This window comes from Sceloporus occidentalis, unplaced genomic scaffold, assembly GCF_023333645.1.
Source record: "Sceloporus occidentalis isolate IW3139 unplaced genomic scaffold, rSceOcc1.0.p SCAF_7, whole genome shotgun sequence".
NCBI lineage: Eukaryota > Metazoa > Chordata > Lepidosauria > Squamata > Phrynosomatidae > Sceloporus > Sceloporus occidentalis.
Genome location: NW_028316987.1, coordinates 80,042,392 through 80,067,258, shown reverse-complemented (window position 1 = coordinate 80,067,258; position 24,867 = coordinate 80,042,392).

Here is a 24,867-nt window from a genome sequence, read left to right as displayed (position 1 = left end):
GGTACATGAACAGTTTCGCTCCTCTTCATGAAATTTGTTTTCACCTCTTAATGGAAACCAGCCACATTTATTAAAAAAAGGTCCCTAGGGCCATTTTGACCAATGCTGCCAGTCCAGGAAGTATCCTTAAAGCAAACCAGGTGGCCATCCACCCTCTATTTGAAAACCTTCAATGAAGGAAAACCCACCACCTTTCAAAGTAGATTATACTACTGTTGAACAGCTCTTACCTTCCTCATGTTTAGTAAGAATCCCTTTTCCTGTAATTTGAACACATTGGTACTATCTGCATCAACACAAAACAACTGAAACTGAATTTTGTTCCCAGTCTTAGCTTACTTTTTATTCTAAGGAGCTTTCCTTCTCCTCCTCCTCTTCATTCAGCAGTCTGAGTTAGGAGGAGCAATCATGTTGTTCATGTTATGTTCATTATAACTAGAATAGAAGCATGGAGTTGGAAGAGACCACAAGGGCCATCCAGTGCAGCCCCGTGCCATGCAGGAACTCACAATCAAAGCATCCTCAACAGATGGCCATCCAGCCTCTGTTTAAAGACCTCCAAAGAAGGAGACTCCACTACACTCCGAGGGAGTTTGTTCCACTGTCGAACAGCCCTTACTGTGAGGAAGTTCCTCCAACTGTTGAGGTGGAATCTCTTTTCCTGCAGCTTGCATCCATTGCTCCGGGTTCTAGTCTCTGGAGCAGCAGAAAACAAGCTTGCTCCATCCTCAATGTGACATCCCTTCAAATATTTAAACAGGGCTATCATATCACATCTTAACTGTCTCTTTTCCAGGCTAAACATCCCCAGCTCCCTAAGTCATTTCTCATAGGGCATCATTTCCAGACGCTTCACCAGTCTAGTTGCCCTCCTTTGGACATGCTCCAGCTTGTCAACATCCTTTTTGGGTTATGGTGCCCAGAATTGGACACAGTATTCCAGGTGAGGCCTGACCAAAGCAGAATATAGTGGCACTGTTACTTCCCTTGATATAGACACTATACTTGCATTGATGCAGCCTAAAATTGCATTGGCCTTTTTAGCTACCGCATCACACTGTTGACTCATGTTCAATTTCTCGTCTACTGGTACTCCTAGATCCCTTTCACATGTAGTCTTGTTATGCCCGGATGTTCCGCATCCTATATCTATGCATTTAATTTTTCTGCTGTAAGTGCAGTACCTTACATTTCTCTGTGTTGAAACTCATTTTGTTAGCTTTGGCCCAGCTTTCTAATCTATTAAGGCCATTTTGAATTTTGATCCTCTCCTCTGGGGTATTAGCTGTTCCTCCTAATTTGGTGTCATCTGAGCACACCCCTTAGAGTTAACTGATTAGAAATCAGAGTTTTATCAGCAACAGAGTTTGATAGAACTGCTTTTTAAAGAAAATATGCTCTAAAATGTCCCCAGCCATCATGGCACCTGGCCATGCTGACTGGGGACATTTCTGAGAGATATCATCCAAAAAGATAACTTTTGTAAGGTCTGATTGATCTAGTCTGACTGGCAACCGTTTTCTACCTTTCAACTCTTGTCTCACTGTGATATCTTTTAAAACATCTGGAACTGGGAAGAGCCAAGCTGTGAAACAGCAGTAATCAGGGCAGCCTTGCTTTCCTTCCCCTGTTTTTTATCTGTGCTCATGATTAGCTCTATGCAATATCAGACAAGGGAAGAAGGATGACCACTCTTAGTCACTGCAGCCACTCAGCAGGAGAGGGAAAACCTAATCAGAAGACTCTGTAGTAGAGCTGCTTGGGGGCCAATTTGGAGGTGATAACCTAAGAGCAAAGTGTCTGCACGACTTTCACATATTTGTACTACTTGACTCAGAAAAAAATGGTTAACACTCCAGACTAGGGCAACAGCTGGGGGCTGAGTGGAGGAGTGGAGAGATGAAAGAATCTGTGCTGGAGAAAGTTGTTTTCCATCTCTCATAGCTCTCTGGTACTTTCACATCACATTTCCCTTCAAGCAAAAGACTGGACGGCCATATTTATGTGAACAGCCACAAAGGAATTCTCCTAACTAACAAATCTCTTGAAAGATATATTTTTTGGTTTTTTTTTAAAGGACTATGGAAAAAAGCAATTCAAGTTACCAAAATGTGCAGACAGGAAAATATATGAAGACTGAAGAATGAAAATGGGCTATTAAAGGGATGCTCTTAATGTGAGTCACATTATTAAAAAGAAGCTCAAATGACATTTCCCTCCATTTAGAGGGTTTAATCATCTTCTGGGATTTCAGCCTCCTAATCAGAATATTAGCCCTTGACTATTTAGTTTCTCTACCTCTTACCTGTCTCTTTGTGATAGTTTATCTGTATTAGAGATGAAATTGAAGAATCCTTTCTGCCATTCCCTTTAAATTAGTCTACAGCTCCCGGAGTTGGACAAAATGAGGAGGGCGTAGAGGGCAGAGGCAAAGTAGCCTTCATTCAATTTCGAACAGTGGAATGATTTTTTCCTTCTAAATGGTTTGCTGTGAGCCCCTGACTTTTTCCTGATCCCTATCCATTATTCAGACTCAAAGCTTAACAATGGTAAAAGACTTATTTATTTATTTATTTATTTATTTATTTATTTATTTATCTATCTATTTATTTAATCTCACATCTATTTTACATTAGGGGATCCAAGTTGGGTTGCAATATAATTTTTAAAGTATATACCTAAAACTATATATAATACAAAACTTTTAAAAATGAGACAAAAATTCAATGCAGTCATTGATTCATAAATACTGAAGAACAATTTTTTCAGGCATTGTAAAAACAAACAGGTTCTAGAACAGATCAAGCCAGAACTCTCCCTGGAAGACAAAATGATTAGACAGAGGCTGTCAAACTTTAGCCACATTACGAGAAGGCATGACTCATTAGAAAAGACAACAATGCTAGGAAAGGTAGAGGGCAGGAGAAAGAGAGGGAAACCATATGGCAGATGGTTGAATTCAGAGAGGCCAGGGGACTCAGCCTGCAGGGTCTGAGAAGAGCAGTGGACAACTGGGGTTTTTGGATATGTCTCATCCAAAATGAGTCAAGATTGACTCAAGGACAGTTAAGGGCAGTTCCAGGAGGAAGGAAGACCGCATGCTAGATGGATAGACTCACTCAAGGGTGCCACAGTCCTGGTTGCAGGTCTGCAGGACCTGAGCATACTGGTTGAGGACAAGGGGTCTTGGAGGTGTCTCATTCATGGGGTCGTCATGAGTCAAAGTTGACTTGAAGGCAGTAAACAACAACAACAAATATACAACATACTCCATTCAAAAACTCCTTATGCCACGACCAGTTAAAAGCTGGACTCTTTAAACTAAAAGGACTTTGTCTACCAGTGACAAGAGAGCAGAGAGAGAGTCAGCCAAGCTTCCACTGGAAGGAAGTTGCACACCTTAGCAGCAGCCACCAAGAAGGATCCCTCACATGGCCTTACCAGATGTACTTGTAAAAATGGTAGGGCTGAGACAAAGCCCTCCTCTGAAGATTCTGAGACTTGAGCAAACTCATGTGGAGAGATATGGCCTTTAAATAAATAAATAATAAATAATACAACTTTAATTTATATCCTGCTTTTTGTTACCACAATCAAAGCAACATACAACCTTTAAAAAATACAACAATATATACAATTTCTGCCTCCCCCCTTAAAAAAGGATTAAACAATTCTATCCATCAAAATTACAGACAATAAAATCTAAAGACAATAATACAACAATAGAATAACAGTGGGCAGAGTCTTCACTTAATAAATAAAATAGTCTGGACATAAGTGTTATGGGGCCTTATAGGTCATAATCAACACTCTGAAATGTACCCAGAAATGATTCAGTGCCAGTGCTGTTTCCACCACTAGGAAGTGACATGTTCCCTAATGCCAGCCCTGGGATCAGCGGTCCAGCAGCAGCATCCTGGACTTGTTCAAGTTTCCCAACATTTTCCAAAAGCAGTCCAGCACAGGTATACCTCAATTAATGAAGCAGATGTGCTCCTTATAGATGCTACTTTAACCAACCAAGAAATAGCAAGCTAGATCTGACACAAGGTGTATATGGGAACCACACTACATAGGAATTATGAAGTTCTCATCAAAGTCACTTTGACACCTACTGTCAAACATCTCCTTGAAGAATTTTGCTGACCTTGTGCTGAAGATAACCAGTTTCAAAGAGTGTCATCCCATACCTCATCTATCCCATTTAAATCATGTTCAGTTAGTTCAGCCAACAACTTTTGAGTATCCAGCAGGTGTGGGAATGTTAGAAGAAACATGGCACAGAGGAAAAGTCACTCATTGTGGCTCCTGCTTTCCCCAAAATGACTGTGCTGCCCAGTTTATGAAATGTGTTCCGAGTTTCTGATTTTAAATGTTTTAAGAGAAAATTGTTTTGATTATTTAATGTAGCAAATTTTTCCTTGACATTTTTCATTTTTTGAAATTATTTATTTCTTTTTCACCACTCCAAGGCATCCTTAGATACAGGAAGTGAAACAGAAATTGAACTGATGGTGATGATGCTAATAATGACAATAATGTGTTTGAGAAATTGAATAGATGAAAAGGGCCAATGATTCCCTGTTCCAGGACAATGGACCCAGTCCAAATCAACAACCATATTCATTCTCTATGTACCTGTATACCTGTACATCTGTTCAGGTGATATCAATAGCATTTACATTTCTATAGTGCTGAATAGTGTACTTAGCACACTCTAAGTCTGTGGTTCTCCACCTTCCTGATGCCGTGACCCTTTAATACAGTTCCTCATGTTGTGGTGACCTCCAACCATAAAATTATTTTCGTTGCTACTTCATAACTGCAAGTTTACTACTGTTATGTTGTGTTTTCCGATCGTCTTAGGCAACCCCTGTTCTGATGGTTTAAGGTGACCCCTGTCATGACCCACAGGTTGAGAACCATTGCTCTAAATGGTATATAATCTGTAAGCCAATTGACCCCAACAAGCTGGGTATTCATTTTACCAACCTACAAAAGTATAGAAGGCTGAGTCAACCATGGAGCCCTGGGAACAAACTCACAACCCTGTGGCTGCACTACTGGCATTTAATCATTGCACCACCAAGTGATATTCCTTCCCCCAGTTTTTTTTAAAATTAACACACATTTGCCTCTTTTAAAAAACTGACACACATTATCAGCCTGAAATGCATGGAAGCTGCCTCCAGCTTCCTTGTGAAATGCAAGGATCATTTTGAGAGAAAACATTTAGAAAGTTTTTGAAGAAAAATCCCCATGACTTGAATACCTTGCAATTATTCTTTCAACACTTTCAATGATTACACATCCCTTGAAGGACATTTCTTTATGTAAACCTGACTCAGAATATCAGCTTATGAACTTTCCTTTCAGAGTCCTACAGGGGAAAATCATGAAGCTTAAAGGGTGATCATTGTTGTAATGTTGCTGTGAGAGGCTCTAGGGAGTTGGTTACTCATCTCCATTACGCAGAGCTGAGGCTTACTGTGGAAAGAGGTGTATGAGGGAAATATCTTACGTTAGTGTCATTCAGACATTAAATGTGAACTGCACTGACAAAAATCAGATGTGATGATTTATCTGAGAAAAAATAACCTAGTAATAGAGAAGTCAACCTCATTAAGATGTAGATGTGTATGATGTCCTTGAGGCAGGCAAATACAGAATTTAAAATGGATCTAGCAGAATGAGTGTCAAGCCAAGTATGAAGAAAACCCAAAGAAGAGGCGATTGAAAAACACTTTGAAGGAAGAGAAAAACTCAGTATCATGACCTTTGATGATAAGAGGTATTAAAATATCATTTCCATGTGTTAGCACAACCAAGGTCTCAAATCTATTCACTGGAGAAGCTGAGCAATACATGTATCCCATGGAGATTTGTAGAAACCTTTGAAACTGTGTTACACCAGTTGGTTGGTACACCTGTCAAATGGATTCTGTGTGGAATGGAAAGACAGATTACACTGAATGTTTGTAAATGAGTCCTTATATATTAATAGCAGGTTTGTGGGTGCAACCAGCATGGTGCAATGCTCAGAATGTCAGACTAGGGCCGGAGAGTCTTGAGTTCAAATCCACATTTGAGATGACTGGGTTATTTTGGACCAGTCACTTTCTCTCACATTATTTATAAATGGTGTGTGGGAAAATGTGCACATTTCAAATGAATGCAAAACACTGTTTAAACAAGTCTTTAGTTGAGAGGTGGTTGTAAATGTACTCAAGCACTGGGTACTATTTAAAACATGTACAAACCTGAACACAAGAGAAAAAATGAGGAAAAAGGAGGATAGATTCCATTTTGTTAAAAAAGACATGACAGGATGAAAGACTGAATAGAAAAGCAAGTAGGAAAGGGAGGATGCTGTTAGGGCAGTTTTTTTGATATTTTTGTTATTGTGTGCTTTCAAGTCGCTTCTGACTTGTTGTGACTTGTTGTGACCTTAAAGCAACCCTATCATGGGATTTTCTTGGCAAGATTTGTTCAGAGGAGGTTTGTCATTGCCTTCCCCTGAGGCTGAGAGAGTGTGACTTGCCTGGGGTCACACAGTGGGTTTCCATGGTGGAGCCAGCAATTGAATCCTGCTCTCCAGAGTTGTAGTCCAAGATTCAAACCACCATACTATGCTGGCTCCTGTTTGCCCTGCAAATATAAACTACTCCACTCTGTTTTGTCTTTCATTATGTTTAATTTCATTTACTGTAGTTTATTTGATTGTAATTTTCTATTTTTATTTGTCTGTTTTATAATTGGTTTGGGGGGTAGGGTAGGGGAACTTGTCTTAATGATAATTGATATTGTATTGTATTGTATTGCATTGTATGGTTTTTAAGATGTTGTAAGCCGTCTTGATTCCTTGTGAAAAGGCAGGCTATAAATAAATATTATTATTATTATTATTGTTATATCTTTTGATGTACACAGGACTAATTATGTTGATTCCAAAGTTGATTGACTTCATTAAAATGAGATTAGTAGGTTGCTTTTAGTGTCTGCCCAATAGTTAAGCATCTAGAGCTGGGTTATACAACCAGATATTGCCAACACATCACACACATGCAGTTTCTGCTATACGTATTGACTATCCCCAGTGCACTGACTTTGTTCTATTCCCCAACCCTCCTGTAAACCTAAGCTTGCCATCTGCTCAGTTTCTCAGCTCCCAGGCTGGCTGGTCCAAGTTTAAAACCAGCAATATACAACCTGCTCTTCCCACTTGAGCATTGGGACTGTTTGTCAGTAAATACAAGTCAAGAGACATCTTGGGCATACAGACATAGTTACCACCATTGTTTGGATCCCACTCAAAGTGTTTACACAATCCCTGTACTTTGGAGGTAAGAATGGTAAACTGACAGTTATCAATAAATATCTGTGCCATCCAAATTTTGCTGTTGACACATTTGATTAACAGATAGGTGTGTGTTGTGGGTCTGTACACAGCATGTACACACACATTTCCCCAACTTGCAAACCTTTTTGATCCTGTTGGCTGTTCTTCTGAGGGCAGACAACTTATAGTGTTCAAGAACTCAATCCATAATATTGCCTCCAAGACATATTTGAGAGGGAAGTGGATATGAGGTAACCAAAATGTGGAGGAATTGAAATCTCCTTCCCAAATAGATGCATATATATCTGCCAATTGAGACAACACTCCAGGTACTGGATTTTATTTATTAAATTTATATCCTGCCTTTCTCCATGTAGGAGACCCAAGGCAATGATGAAGTAGACTGTAGTCTATGAAAGCTTACAGTATGCCAAATAAAACATGCTACTCTTTAAGGATGGTGCTGTTTTTCTGCAGTAAAGTATCACAGTTACCTGTCGTCTGGAAATGTTTGTAATTCTTTTAATCACATTTTGCAAAACAAGGTTAAACGTAGTAGCTTTCAACAACAATCAACTACTTGTCTGAGAGTGAGGTTGTCAACAACTCACAAAAAAGGTGATACACATCGACAGCACCTACTCTCTGGAATAATCTTCCTGACGAAATCTGAGCTTGCTCCACTTTGGATGCCTTTAAAAAGGCTCTGAAGACACATTTATTCCAACTAGTATACCCATCTGACTTTCTGTAGTCACGATTTGTGATAGATTTGCACTTCTTTGACTGATAGATTCTTGGCCGTGTGTTTTTATGTATACTGAGATATGTAGATTTTATATTTTTAACCTGTATGTAACTATATTTTTGTTGTACACCGCTTTGATCATTGGAAAAGTGGTATATAAATAAAGTTTTATTATTGTTGTTGTTGTTGTTGTTGTTTGGCCCTTAGAACTACACCAGTAACTAATTATTTATAAAGCAGTGTTCCAAACTCTGTCTTCTGCTTAGGAAAACTGGAAACTGCCTCACATTTTGTTAGGCACTGATTGGGATTGCTGGGCAAAATAAAAAGTAGGGCTCCTGTTTCTGTAATAGTTGTGTAGAAAAGGAATTTTTAGCAGGTATTGCTTATCACCTGAAATACCCTCTTCTACACAACCATTAAACGGACAGGAGCTCAGTCTCTTATTTCATTTGGTAACCCTAACACTGATCTATCAAACTCAGTACTGTATTGCCTGATTGACTGGAAGCAGCTCTCCAAGGCTTCAGACAGAAGTCCTGCCTAGTGATGTTGAGGATTAATCTTGTGACCTTCTGCATGCAAAGCATGTTCTTTATTGCTGAGATACATCCCTTCCCAAATCCAGTAATGAATGTGAACTATGGCTTGGATTGCAGGCATCCAAATGGCAAATGTTTGAGAAGGGAGCAGAGTAAATCACAATGATCTTGCAGTATGTTAGGTTATTCATTATGATTTGATCAGTGTATATGGATCACTCAGACTGCATTTAATAACTTTGTTTATTAGCACCATGCACCAAGACTGTTTCAGACTATTGGACTAGGTTTAATCTCCTAAGTGAAAAATGTGCCAAAATGGAGGGCCAACTGGAGGAGGCCTACACCAGCTGACACCACAGATGGAGGACAGAATACTGGGATCTGTTAAAACCACAGCTGAGTCCACCGTTCCTTTCAAAGTGAAATGAATTTGGTATGCAGTGATACCTACAGCTAACATTTCCTGACACAAATGCTCTCATTGTTCCCCTCTCAAGAGATTCCTTTTACATATACCTTTTTAATAGCTCTTTACCGTTATCACTCACATAGTGTGTCATTGCCAACTTTGTCTTAAAGAATAAGAAATGTGAGGTGGATACCATTTTCTTTTTTTAAAAGGTACTCACTTCTGTTGGTAAAGATATGCAAATCTCTGTGCAAGCTGTTCAGGATTTGCTGACAGGAAAACTCTGTGAAACTCAAAGGGTAGCAAACTCTTATCAGCCAATGCTGGTTCAATAAATATTAGTATATATAACTTAAGGATAGAAAACTGTAGTGACTGTATTGAGAAAACAATGATTAGAGACCTGGAATTTTGATGCATATAATTGAACAAAGGATGGCCTGGGAGCAGCAATTGGTCGGCAATTACCATGTGTTTTTCTCATTTCTTCCCTGCTCTGCTTTAACAGAAGTCCTTACGCTGGCCTGTGGTCTTTATGCCTATGCCAACTATGGGGAGTATTTTGGCACAGTGTCTACTGTAGGCCTGCGCCTGATTTGCGTTCAGTTGGCTGTTGATACTGGCTTAGGATAATGAGAGTGGAAAGACCCATGCCATAGCATCCATCACTTGTTCTTTAAGTCCTACATTACATGTTGTGGAGTGATATATAATAAAGGTAGTGTGAATTACAAATGTGAATATCTTCATATAAATCTCCTTTTTTGTTGTTGTTGCTGTTTCCCTGGAGGCTGATGTGTTACGCTCCATATATTCAGAAACTTGTGCGGAGAGATCTTCATCTAAAAAGATCATAAACTAATGTTTTCCAACTAAGGGTGTATATAACTGTCATGGGTATATGACTTTTTTTGTTTTGTTTTTTAAAATGTACTCAACAAATGCCAATTAGGCCTGTCTCCATCTTGGGGGAAAAGACGAGTGGAAGAGCTGCAGCAAAGCAAGATGTTTTTGTGTGGAAATAGGAAACAAAAGACTGTGTAGCTTGTGTCTACCCAATATCTTGTTGCACTTACCACAGAAAAATAGTCAAATCATAACCTTCCCAGCTAGACTTGTACAGTGTGTATTCTCACCTCTCATGTGTGCTCTTATGCATCATTCAGGTTGCTAAAAAAAAAAAAAAAGGATTATGCCTTCTTTCACACTATACAGTTTTAGCACTATTTATTTATTTATTTAATCTGGCTTTTCTCCTTTCAGAGAAGGTATTTTGAATTTTATGCCAGAGAACTCCAGTAACTCAGCAAACTCCAAAACCCAGGAGTCCATAGGATGTAGACATGACAGTTAAAGTGGTAACAAAGTGCTGTAACTGGATAGTGTAGAAAAGATCTATAAGCCATTCTTTCTGAATAGAGATAGGGAAATTACAATAGATAAACCTATTCTTGTTTGGATAAAGGGCAATTCATCTGAGTCCATTTAATGCGATTTTTAGGGCAAACAGTGGCACATGAATGGAGCAATGCATCTGCTCTGAGTTTTAGCTGAAATGCTCCAAGGTACTGAACTGCTAAAGACATAAAGAGATGAAAGATACAAAACATGGGAGAAGCTGAAATTGATGATGCTGAATTGCTACCCTGACATTCTTGGGCTTCTGTCTGCTGCTGTGGGTTCCCTGATCCAGCACCTCCAACATATCCATTTGCTTCCCTGTAGATTGCCTGCAGATATACAGAGTTTTGGTGAGTGAGGAAAGAACAGAGTCCTATAGCAGGGACGGATACATTTTGTTAGCCGCCTTGAGTCCCTGTACCAGGAGGGTACAGATATTGTTGAATTACTATTCCTGTAACATCTTGGCTGTACTGGCTAGGGCTGTTGTTGGATGAGTTGCCATCCAACAACAGCTGGGCAGCTTCAGGTTGTCCCTTTCCCCCAATGCCATTGGCTCCTTCAACCTCCAGATTCTCAAACAGAAGGGGTCTGATCATATTGAAAAAGCAACACAAACACACACACTCTGTCTCGGTCCCTTCTGCTCTTCTCAGATGAAGCTAGTGGACTTAATGTTACCATGGAGAGAGGAGAAGCAGATCAGACAAGAATGGCACATTTTACCAGCATGTGCCCAAAGCAGTATGTTTTTTAAAAATTCTTCTTATGCCAAGCTTTGCCTGGAGAAGCATCCAAATATAGCTGTACAAAGCGAGAAGACATCAGTTCTTGCCCATTCCATGCTAGGTGGCACCTGAATGATACAACTGTTCAAATACAATACAGGTGCTCTCTTGGTTTGTCAGCTGGTCAGGATGCTCACTGCATGAGCTTTGAGCTGAGTCACAACATCTCACAAGGTTATTGTGAAGATAAAAGGAAGGATACATGAATCCTGCTTGAGTTTGTGCCCCCCCCCCACACACACACATGCAAACAAGCTTGTAAAATGTGGGCTAGACAAGGTAACTGTTACATAGATTTGTAATTGGTTGACTGGCCAAACCCAAAGGGTGCTCAACAATGGCTCCTTTTCATCCTGGAGAAAAATGACCAGTGGGGTCCCACAGGGCTCTGTCCTGGGCCCAGTGTTATTCAACATCTTTATCAATGACTTGGAAGACAGAATTGGGGGCATACTTATCAAATTTGCAGATGACACCAAATTAGGAGGAGTAGCTAATACCCCAGAGGACAGGACCAAAATTCAAAATGACCTGAACAGACTAGAAAACTGGGCTAAAGCTAACAAAATGAAATTCAACACAGAGAAATGTAAGGTACTGCACTTAGGGCAGAAAAATAAAATGCACAGATATAGGATGGGGGACACCTGGCTGAACGAGACTACATGTGAAAGGGATCTTGGAGTCCAAGTAGACCACAAGTTGAACATGAGTCAACAGTGTGATGCGGCAGCTAAAAAGGCTGCATCAATAAAAGTATAGTGTCTAGATCAAGAGAAGTAATAGTGCCACTCTATTCTGCTTTGGTCAGGCCCCACCTGGAATACTGTGTCCAGTTCTGGGCACCACAATTCAAAAAGGACATTGAGAAACTGGAGCGTGTCCAGAGGAGGGCAACTAAAATGGTGAAAGGTCTGGAAACCATGTCCTGTGAGGAACGACTAAGGGAGCTGGGGATGTTTAGAGAAAAGAAGGCTAAGAGGTGATATGATAGCCCTGTTTAAATGTTTGAAGGGATGTCATATTGAGGAGGGAGCAAGCTTGTTTTCTGCTGCCCCAGAGACTAGGACCCAGAACAACGGATGCAAGCTCCAGGAAGAGATTCCACCTCAACATTAGGAGGAACTTCCTGACAGTAAGGGCTGTTAAACAGTGGAACACACTCCCTCGGAGTGTAGTCGAGTTTCCTTCCTTAGAGGTCTTCAAACAGAGGCTGGATGGCCATCTGTCGGGGATGCTTTGATTGAGATTTCCTGCATGGCAGGGCATTGGACTGGATGGCCCTTTTGGTCTCTTCCAACTCTACGATACTGTGATTCTATGATTCTATGGCAACATGTCAACAAATAGCTGCTCAAGAGATTCCCTCCACTGTCAGTAACAGTGGGATTTCAAGGTTTCTTCTTACCAATTTTCTAAGTCATGGAACACCTTGTTTCCAGAGAAGCAAGGAACTGTGATCAATGGGTGTTTGTTCCCATACAGATTGGGAAGCAGCTGACTGCCATTTTTAACTTCCACTCCCATGAACAGTCTCTGGTGCAATAAACAGAAGCAGGACCTCTGTTGCAATTCCCTCTAAGGCTGGAGATTGCTTGTACAAGGGGTGCTGGTGGAAATAATAGTCAGCAATTTCAAATCCAGGGGGAAAGACCCATGTTGATGGGAGTGGTTGCGAAACTGGGATGGGGAGACTTTCACAGTTCCTAACTAAACTATGTTGCCTCTAGACAAACTGGAAGCTAAGTAGGGACCATGACGATGTAACAGTCATGAGTGCATAACACCAGGTTTACACATTTGTAACTGTCCAATGAGATTCTGGCCAATCCTGTCTACATGTCTTCAGTGAGGCAATTCCACGAATACGGAGCAACAAATGAAAAAGAATGAAATGGAAACCCTTGATTAAGAAGGCTAGATTTCCTTGAATGCAGAGCCTAACCTGGCTGCATATCCCATTTGTCCTAGCCAGAATAGCTAATGGTGAAGGATAATGGAAGCCACAACCTCCAAAGATCGGCATACTGAACATTGGCATCCTATCTTCTGTTCTGCTTCCTCTGTGCAGTATACTAGAAAGCCTTCCTGTTTATTTTTGTTCCAGAGGGTGATTTTCTGTGCTACTTAATAAAATACTTTATTTTTAAACTGATGCTCCAGTTGACACAGAAGAGATTTTAATGTTTAAGATAAACAGTTTTTCATTAAACAAAGCTATCCAATGGCAATAATAAGCCTACTCAGCTTACTCGGAGGTACCGCAAGAGGTAGCAGGAATAGAAAGATCAAGTAAAGCAACGAGTTATGGTTCGACATATAATCATTTCCTTTCTGTTAGAAAGGCAGAAGCCAAGAAAATTTGGCCAAGTTGCTACGTTTTCTATTGTAAGGTATTCGGTTTACAGAATGCACTTTTACTGTATTGTGTTTTATTCGGTATTGTATTTTACAAATGTTTGTAATATAGCCTCTTGGCAGGGAGGAAGTTGTTAAACAATCATACTTTTACATCTGTCAGCTCAAGGCTATTCAGGCTTGTTCCACTGGAAGCTGAACATTTCAACTATTTCCTTCCTTTCATTTGTCCTATTTCTGCCTTGCCAGGGTCAGGCATTACTAGACAAGGTAAGGACTCAAGTCAATGGCTGTGAGACCTGGGAATTCACAGCATCTCACACCAATATAAATAAACAGTTCTTTCTACCCAAGATTTCTCACATACTTTTTCTCATACCTTTCTGGTTTCAGCAGAGGTTTCCATACTATCTTTGGTTAGATTTTTCACTCCAAGGTTCTGTTCCCACATTTTGGTTAAAGAAAACAATGTAACATGTGAATTGGTATTATCCTCCAGCTGGAATTTCCCCCACATTCATAGATGCTTCCTGGAGGACAGATGTGTGCTTCTGTGAATGGAGAAGGAGGATGTATTCCTAGGGCCAGGGTGACATAGTGGTTTGAGTGTTGGATTCTATTCATTTAAAGGAATGTGTGACAGCAAAGAATAACTTGTACCATACCTGCTGGTTATACCACTCATTCTTCCATAGTGTTCTTCTGTGTGCATATTAGAGATGGAATTATTTGTTTTTCAGGTGTTTTTTTTTAAAAGACTTTCACACAGGACTTTCACATGGGTTTCTCATAATATCAAAAAGCCCTGAAGTGTTCCAGAGGATTTTTTTTTTTCTGGGCAGAAAGACAGATAGGATTTTTGGTGTACACCCCCCCCCCCCCCTCTCAAATGCATATTTTCTGTGTAGGAAGCATGTTTTCTGCACAGAAAATGTGTGTATGTGTGTGTGGGCGTTTCTGCACAACTGCTTCCTACATGTCTTTCTGTGCAGAAAAATCCCCCAGAGCACTTTGGGACACCTGAATGGGGAGAATATTGCAGAGAAATATTTTCCCCTTACAACAGGGAGAAAATTACAGTAATTATTCATTCCTGCATGTAAGGTTGAAATAGCTGAGAATTTGCATCCCTAGACTCTTCCATACAAGGGCAGTGATAGCTCAAACAGAAACCCTACTTCCATGAGAGATTTGTATGTGGTGCAGGTTGCTACACAGTGGAGCTCTTTTTCATATGTATCTGATCTGGGGCCAAGGGTAACTGCTGGTGAGTGACAGGGTTAGCCTGTGTAACTCCTGTGTAACTCCAGTGCATGCAGTCTTCTGCCTGTAGTCCCTGTGGACAAATATAAAAGACAGTTTCCAATCACAAAGACTCACTGTCTGAAACAAACAAAGGATGGGGGTAGGAATGGAGGACAAAGAGACAAAAGGAAGACAACATTGAGTCTGAACGTTTCCTTACCTTCCCCAGCTGCACCTTCTGCAAGTTTTTACTCAGCAACCCATCTATATTAATTAGAGATGTGCATCTGTTCCTTTTGCCCATATGGATAAAATAGGCCTCTGTAGCTCTGCGCTGTACACTCACAGCTGAAGTTAAGAAGGCATTAATCCTATTGAAATGAGCATAACTGGCGCTCACTTAATCATGTGTTTAATTCTAGCTGCTGTTTCAACTGTATGAAAGGTGATGTTTTATGGTTCTCTCCTTTCAACAGACATTCAAGACTTCCAAAAATCACTCATGAGAGCATCTAAAGTATAGGACTATAGATTAAAAGATATTTCTACTATTGTTAATATTATTTTTAGGTAAAAAACAAATGAACCCACTCCTTAACCAGCTAGTAGATGGTAATAGTCCAGAGCCTTTTTGGGCCGGAATCTGTATTATAATACTTAACATACCCCCAACAGTTTTGATCTCAGCTTCATAATTCTTATTGTAGATACTATGATTATAGATACTGAAGAAATACAATGAGGCCAGCATTTGTTCCAAAAATGATATTGGTCAATAGCTTCCATCATCCTCAACCAGCATAGTAACCATGGATAATGGGAATTGTAATTCAGTTCCAGAATCAAGTTAAAAAGTCTTTCCATATCAGTTTTTATGTCTTATTATTCCCCAAGTGTTTCCCTCTTGTTACCAAAATAATTAATGTGTGAATGAATGAATTTATTACGGCACATGGCCAGCACCACAATATAGCAAAAATACAAAACATGTAACATTAGGTGTACTTCCGTAGCACAAATATATCAACATTCTACTCCGAACGAAGACAAAAATAATTAATGTAGGGAGATGACTTTTAATTCTTACTATTATTAGACAATTGACAGAAGGCCTTGCTATTCTAATGTAAATCAGCCAGCAAACTGGCAGTATGTCCCAGTTTTCCTTCTGCCTTTCAACTGTTGCAGTCTGTCCAGTTGTTTTCCCACCACTCTTCCCATGAGAATGTTCTTGTGGCACAAGTTGAAGGGTACTCACATTTTGCCTAAGGACTGCTCTTGTGCATGAACAATTCCCAAGACCCAGCCATCTGCATAAATGTTACATAAACATACCTGTGCCGATGAAGTGGTTCTGCTCTCTTTGACTGCATAAATATTTATATTGGCTGAAGGATCTGAGAATATGGGAGAAAAAGAATGAAGTAAGTACAGGAAAACAGGGAAGGTGATATGTTATAGTTTATTTGCTCCTCCAACTGCTTTTACTATTTAAATAACTGACAGAGGGATAGAGATGATAAGGAGCTAATAGAAGTTGCCTCTATAAGGAATGAGGAAGGTCTTGTCAACAGAGATTGGGCTTCATTGCTTTCAGTGAAATAAAACCACAGACTTCGGGATTGTCCACACGGGCTCAAAGAAACAGCCCCATCCCATTTCAAAATTCACCTGTTCAGATGATGCACATGACCAAAACAGGAGGAAAATGGACCCAAGGCATGCTCTGGAAGTTTACACTGGAGTAAAATAAACCCAGGAGTTTATCGCATGTAATTTTCATGCCAACCCAGGCATGGGATATGATTGGGCTGGAACAGGTGAAAACTGATTTTACCACATACAAAATTGTTGCTGTGCTGCCGCCCGACCATTGCCTGTCCTCCAGCAGTGCTCTGGTGGCCAATTTTGGTACTACAGAAAGCTCCCGTAGTATCAAAATCTGCCGCCAGAGCACTGCTGGAGGACAGGTGATGGTCAGGTGGCAGCACAGCAGCAATTTTGTATGTGGTAAAATCAGTTTTAACCCATTCCAGCCCGATCCCATCCCGTGTGTGGGTCAGCGTGAAAATTACATGCAATAAACTCCCCAGATGCCACAATTGGTGGAAGCAGTTAGGAGCAGGAACTCTAAGCCAAGTGAGCTGCCAGCGCCATTGCTGCCCACCCAAGAAGTGATTGCAACAGCGCATGAGTGGTCAGTGGTACTATCAACCTATCACACACCCTGTGAAGTCACATGATGACAAATACATCAGGTTGCCAAGAACACAATTGATGTAATCAAAACATTAACAAACACTTTGGTCCAACAAATGGCCATGAAGGGATGGGGGAGAAAGGTGGCATGTGAGGGGATGTCATGGTTGGATAGGTGCTCATTATTCCAGGAGGGCTTGCAGCCTGCTTTGGAGCTCACTGAGCTGGCCTTCCATGGTGGCAACCCTTTGATCCAGTCGGCAAACTGCAGGAGGTGAGCAAGATAAAAGAGGGGTTCTATGATCATGCTCTGCCAATGGGTCACTGGGCACACTGATGGCAGTCAATGGCAATCAGTATGGAGAGTTGGTTGATTGTACAAATGAGGAGCCAGTCACATGGTGCATCCAATCGGCTGGGCTACAGAAGCAGCTGTGCACTCATGTACATGTGTTTGCAGTGGAACAGAAAAACAATGATGGTGTGGTGTGGCTTGTAGCTGCCATTGCTCCATTCTGGTGGGTCCATCCTCACAGTGGGAGGGGTGTGGTATGGACTGTGCATTGTGGAAGCTGGTGGTGCAATCTGTGGGTTCTCCCTATGCATTGGGAAACCCCAGGGGTGAGGCAGCATTTCCACTTTGTCTGCATTTGACATTAGTCTTAATTTAAAAAAATTAAAACAACCCTATATGTTAAGGACAAATGCATATACTAGGTATTTGGTGAAACGGCACAACAAAGTGCTGTATTGGAATTGTCAACTGTCAAAAAAAAATGGATTGGAGGTTCATGGAAGGGAGCATTCTGGATATCTTGGAAACTGTAGTACAGAGGACAGAACTACCTAGCAGAAATTTCTAAATACCTTACCAAATCACAAATCCCAGAATTCCTTAAACTAAAGCCATGACAAATAACTAGTCTGAAGCTGATAACTTTGGTATACCTTATGGTGTTGTTGTCAGCAGCCAGGAATGGAAGGGAATGCTTTTATTCTCATTTGCTTGTGGAAGGGCTTCCCAGCCAATCCTTCCAAGCTGGGGAAGGGATCGTTGCCAATAATAATAATAATAATTTTTATTCCAGTTTTTCAAAGCGGGTTCCAACAGTATAAATAAAACGCTAAACAATTAAAAATTACAATTTAAAAAATCCCCAAACCCTAACACTCCCCCCAATCATAAAAACAGTGATCAACCCATAAAAAGAGATTAAACATCAAAAAATTTAAAACTATCCAATAGAAATACATTAAAATTTCGGGTAGATTAGAGGAAGAAATGAATCTTCCTCTAGAGGAGGGGGATGGGGGTGATGGTATCAAACAATTTTGGTGTTGGTGGCACACATGGAGTGCCACATGGAGCCTCCAAGCTGGGATAAGTCAACAGAGGGAGGAGGCAAGTCTAATGGATCTGATGGATCTAATGGATCTAACCTAGTCTGGGAAGGCCTGCCGGAAGAGATCCATCTTAATAGCTTTTTAAAAGGCTTCCAAGGTGGTAATATGGTGGATCTCGTCCGACAGATCATTCCAGAGCCTGGGAGCGGCTGATTATAAGGTCATCTGTGTCACTGCTGAAAGTCTGGTCTTCTTAGGTTGTAGCAGATTCTTTCCAGAGGACCAAAGTGTGTGGGGAGGATTATATGGAATTAGGTGCTCCCGCAAGTAGTCAGGACCCAAGCTATGTAGGGCTTTAAAGGTTAGAACCAACACCTTGTACCTTGCCTGGAAACTGATAGCAACTTCTTAGGAGCAGCTTCTCTGGATTCTCGGTTCAAGCAGGATAGCCACTCACTACACAAAGGCCTTTTGCTGGGCTCAGCTTCTCTCCTCATCTCCTCCCTGCCTTCTGCTCCTCTCACTCTTGGTTTTTGGGCTCTGGCTCTGCTTGCCTGCACAGTGCCACATGGAGCCTCCAAGGTGGGATAAGTCTTCTTGTACAGTTTCAATGCTGCTTTTTTTAATTCATTTTTTAGAGTTTTATATACAACATATCAGAAAACAAACAACATATCACTTCCATAGAACATATACACTCACATACATAACATTCCAAACTTTCCCTCCCACCTCCCCTTTAACAACCAAAATTCTCGGTTTCACTGCTCCTTTGAGGAATCTGGAATCTGCTGCTTCAACAAGTCCAGCTGGCCAAAACATTTTTCAATCCTGGATTTTCTGTTTTCCAGGACAAATGGCAACTCTACTTTGGCATGATTTGTTTTTGTTTGAGCTACTTTGGGTGCTGTGCAAAAATAAGTATGTATTAAATGCACACACACACACACACACCAGTTTTTTTGGTGAATGCCATTCCTGGAGTACTGCCACAATTAATTCTATGTTGTTCAAGGGGGACAGTAGTGTGAACTGAAATTAATCTTTATAACCTGTATTAAAGTAAGAATAATTGCATGGGTTGGAAGTTCTAATAATAAGGTGTATAATAATAATAATAATAATAATGATAATGATAATGATAATAATTTTATTTATATTTCCTGCCTCTCTCTGTGGATTGAGGTGGGATTATATCAGTAAAAATAATACAATACAAATATAAGAATAATAAAAATATGAACAATAAAGTATTAGTATTGGTGTTAATATTAATTCCATAAAATAGCTTGATCAATACTTGGATGTCTAAGGAAGGTAAGGGTTGTGTTTTTGTTCTATCACTCTGTTCTCAAGTACAGGAATGTGTTATCTGATGAGAAATACCAAAATGAACAGAGATGTTGATTTCCACAGCACTGATGTATGTTGGGGATTATTTTCATTACCTGAACATTGAAGTTTTTATTTGCACTATGGGACAGAGCTTCAAAAAGTTACAACTAATATTTCATTTTTTGTTTTCCTTACTTTCTCCTCTCACAGGCACTTGTGCTTTTACCATTTCTTCTTAAACACACACACACACACACACACACACACACACACACAGAGTATTTCTTAAAATGCAATTATTTAGAATTAATGAGTTCTTTGTGTCCAGTAAAAATCCTCCATGACCTTTCTAAGCCATATGCTCAAAGCTGCACAAACTTTTAGTGGGTTTGATTTTTTAAAATGAACAAAAGCTTATGTTTTTGTCTTTTCTTTGTATTCACACTCCTTCTTTACATTTAGTCATTTCAACTAGCATTTCTTTAAAAATTACCCATCATAAAAATAGTAACCCTAAGCAATGTCAGCTGTAGGATTAGATCAGCCTCTGCTAAAACCATATTTAATATCACAGTGTTCACACCTCATTCCCTTGGGGAGAATGTCTCTGCATAACTAGAGCTATTAGTTCCATCCAGGATTTCAGTTTTGAAAGTGGACAGATGATCTGGCAGAGTAGATATTTCTGAATCATTATTCACAACCTTTAGATAACATTGCATGTGCAAGAAAAATGGGATTTTATCTTGGGCATACACTCTTTTCTGTCTCTTTTAGAAGTTCAGCCTGGCTTCTGATTCAGTTTCAGTGTGAGACAAGTTTACCTTTAAAATGGATGATTGCCTGATGTTTTATAGTCTAATCATGAATTTCCCCCCTTCCTACTTGTGTGCTCATGTATCAGGATGTTATTCATGGATTCTTATCTCTTTTTCCCTTTCTGTTTCTGTTAGCAAATGAAATAGCTTTAACACATGTAAGTCACAGAAGCAGGAATTAGTTCCCTGATAATTTACCATTCACCTGTTCCTCTTGTCCATTACTTTCTGGAACCAAGATTTGATTTGTATTGTGTCTTTTGTACTTCATGATGTAGGGGTTTATCGCACAGCCATTTTTTCTCAATCCAGGCACAGGATGGAATTGGGATTGGAAACAAACCATACAAACTTGTTAGAGTTCTGAGATCACCAAGGGAAGGCTTTCTCTTGGTCCTGTCATCCTCACTTGCCTGGCAAGGAGATGAGAGAAAGCCTTCTCAGTGGCTGCTCTTACTCTCTGGAACTCCCTTCTGCAGGAGGCTTGGCTGGCCCTCTCCCTGCTTTCCTTCCACCATCAGGAGAATACCCTTTTGTTTAAGCAGGCTTTTAATATGTAACTAGAGGAGCTTCTTTTTGGAAAGTTTTATTTATCTTTTTTAAACCTAGAATCATAGAGTTGGAAGAGACCCCAAGGACTATCCAATCCAACTTCCTGCCATGTAGGAAGACAGTTAAAGCACTCCTGACAGATGGCCATCCATCCTCTGCTTAAAACCTCCAAAGAAGGAGATTCCACCATACTCCAAGGCAGCTTGTTCCACTATCCAACAGCACTTGCTGTCAGAAAGTTCTTCCTAATGTTGAGCTGGAATCGTTTTTTCTATATGTTGAATCCATTGCTTTGGGTTCTGTTCAAATTTGCTCCATCCTCAATATGACACCTTTTCAGTTTTTAAACAGGGCTGTCATATCGCCTCTTAATCTTCTCTTCTTCAGGCTAAACATTACTAGCTCCTTAAGTTTCTCTTCATTGTGCATGGTTTCCAGACCCTTTACCATTTTGGTCATCCTCCTGTGGACATCTGTATGTCTTTGAAATAGTTTTATACTGTTTTATGTGATGATTTTAACTGGTTTTTTAAAATTGTAAATATTTTTTGAAATTGATTCTTTCTGGGAGCTGCCTTGAGTTCCTCCACTGGGAGAAAGGCAGCAAACCAAAATAAATAAATTATAGACCCTTGGAGCAGTGGGACATAATTCTAAATCACTATGAAATAACAAAATACCATCTAGTTAGTGGCTTCTTAAATTCTTAGCTGTGTATTTAGCCCTGTCATAAATACTAGTCACTGGCTTAAATCCGTTTTTATTTGTCTCAGCTAGAATAGACTCACTGAATCAATGGAGCTTACATAACTGCTGACTTATTAAGTCTCCTATTCTACTCTAGATCTAATCTACATGGGAACAGTAATTGTGTTTAGGCATAAATTCTGGAGATTTCTTAGGCATAGTACATAGTACTGTTTACACCCCAATAACTCAAAAAAAAAAAAAGTTCCAAGGTGTAGCACCTCTTGTAGAAAGAAGGCAGAATGCACACATGCAAACATCTTTTATAAATGGTCATTTCCCCCAGATGGAGGATGATGAGAATGGGAGGAAAAAAGGGCAGCTTCGACTAGTTTTCTGACTGGCTGTTCAGTGGCTAGGGGAAGATGCGGGGAGGAAGAAGCTCTCTTCCTATAGCTGGCAGCAGAAAGAAGATGTCATTTTCTGAACTGCTTGAAGAGCCCAAAGAGGTCCATGGAGATGCATTTTGATTCCTACAGGCAGCTGCAAGAATGCAGCTATCTGTCTGCCCACCCCTCATTCCAGATCTGGACACTGAATGATCATGGAGGGAAGGGCACCCAGCCAGAAACAGGTAGGTAGATCTGGGAGGGAGTCACAGCTGATGAACATGTTGAATTCATCCATCTGACATGACCAGGAAAGTTACATACAAAGTGCAACTTTCCATTACACCTTCATATTTTACCAGCAGGATTCCTGCTGTTGTTTCCTAGAGAACATATTTTCTGTGCAAAAACTGTGCATGTTGTACAAAATATATTTCTGCGAAAAATAATTCCCTAAAACCAGCAAAAGAGTGCACAAAACCTTGCTGTGGTGTTATGCTTTCTGCTGGGATTTTTTTTTTTTTTTGAGAGTTAGGAAATATTTTGCTTGGCAGCAAAATGAATAACAACAAATATTATTTCTATTCTATTATAGCGGTTACACATACTTGGAAAGCCTGAAGAGTGTTTCAATCTGTGTTTGCACTTGTTATTATTTTACTGTTGGAACTCTATGTAATACTGGCAACATATCATGTGTACTGAGGTACCTGGACCAGGTATCATCATCATCACCATCACTATCACCAACTCCAACACCACAACTTTGCTCCAGTCAGTGACTCAAGGCAGTTTGCAAAAAAATTAAAACAGATATAGCTAAAAGCGCAAATCATACAAAAGTTCAAAATAGCATTAAACTACCAATAAAATTAAAAGCATGATTATTAAACATAAATGAATCAGTGAGAAACCTGGAACAGTCCCAGTTATCAACTTTTCTACTGAGGTCTTGCAAATTTAGGATTGAGACTTTCATGATTGAATCAGTCCACCTGTGCTGCAGTTTCCTCTTTTCTTACCATCTTTCACTATATCAAACATTATTTTCTTTTCCAATAAGTCATGTCATCTCACAGCATATCCAAAGGATGACAGTGTCAGTTCAGTCATCTAGTGAGAGTTTAGACCCGATTTGCTCTAAGATCCATTTATTTGTCTTCTTAGCAGTCCATAGAATCTGTGTAATTCTGCTCCAGCACCACACCTTAAAGGAGTTGATTTTCATTCTGTGTGGTCTAAAATCAAAATCAGACTGCTCAGTTGTTTTTTGTGTGTGTATGGTTTTCTTGCTTCTTTTTTAAAAAAAGCTTTTTATATACCTCTCCCTTTTTGGGGTAAAAAAACCCACAATTTATAGATGGAAAAGATGAGTTCAGTTAGTATATTCATTCCTCTTTGTCTCCACAGAATTACTCCCCATTGCACTGTATTGTCTTCTATGCTTTTGTCTAGCTGGGCTCTAAATAATAACACATCAGTACAGATGATTTGCTATCCTAGGTGCCTTTTGCAAAGGAAAAAAAAAGCACACTGGTTCTTATAGCCAGGATGTTTACTGGAAAAGGAGAGATGGAATAGATATGATTGTATCTCAGGCTTTTTGTCTTTTTGTAAATGGTACAGAGGGAAGGCAGACAAAGGAAGCATTTGAGGTGGAGTAGGTGGAGGAAGAAAAATGTTTGTTTAGCCAAAGAGTATACAACTACAGAGAAATGCCCAGGTATTCTGAATTACATCCATTTGCCTGGCATTGTCCAGGTATAGGTGCTCCTGAGATGTTAGCCTGCTTATCCTCAGCTCCATTCACTGCACCTTGGAATAATGGCTGGTTTCCATTTTCAACCGTAATTTTAATTTTCTCCCACACAGTAGAGTAAATCCTTTCATCAGGGCTGATGAGCTAGGAACAGCTGTGTGTCTCTTTCTCTATGTCCATGAACAGAAAGGTGTGTGATCCAGCAGAGGTGAGAGCCAGTTTTGTTCCTAAATCTAGTGGCTGCAAAAAGGCAAAGAGCTTGTGAGGTCTGGATGTCTTTCAACAAAAGGGCTGAGAACAAAGATATTTTTTTCCACAGCTTTGGACTAGCATGTGCAAAATCACTGAGGGTTTGTTTCATTCACTGAAGACTACATAAGCTGCCTAAACCAGCCTTAAAGTACATCCGAGGATATTCAAGACACCTCTAATCTGCTCCATAAATCTTAGAAAACATCTGCCATTTCTCAGAGGGAAAGGCATCTTTGGGTTGCCTGTTATAGTCATTCACGGCTGGACAAAACAGTCCAACACTATAGAGAGCCATAGTCTAAGCAAGTCCAGGCAGAATCTCCTGATGTCATTTGCCTAAAGTCTCAATCAACTCACACAAGCTACTTCCCTAACAGAACACCAAATATGGGGAGCAAGAGATAAATGAAAAGGGATTTTAATTTGGGATGCAATTCTTTGTAAATGTTTAAATTAAAGGAAACAATGAGCAATTTGAGCAATTTTCTTCCCATTGCGAAAACTATTTTTTAAAAACTATATATGGTTGAGGACTTGTTTGGTGCAAGATTTACATACAGTTGTTATCTGTTACGGGCACTTATTCTGAGCAAAATGTGTTTCTGGTATTTTTGTAGGGAAAATTTACATAGGAAATTATATTTATGTGAAGTAATGTGAGAAAATTCTATTTTCTACATAAAAATGTCACTTGTAAAT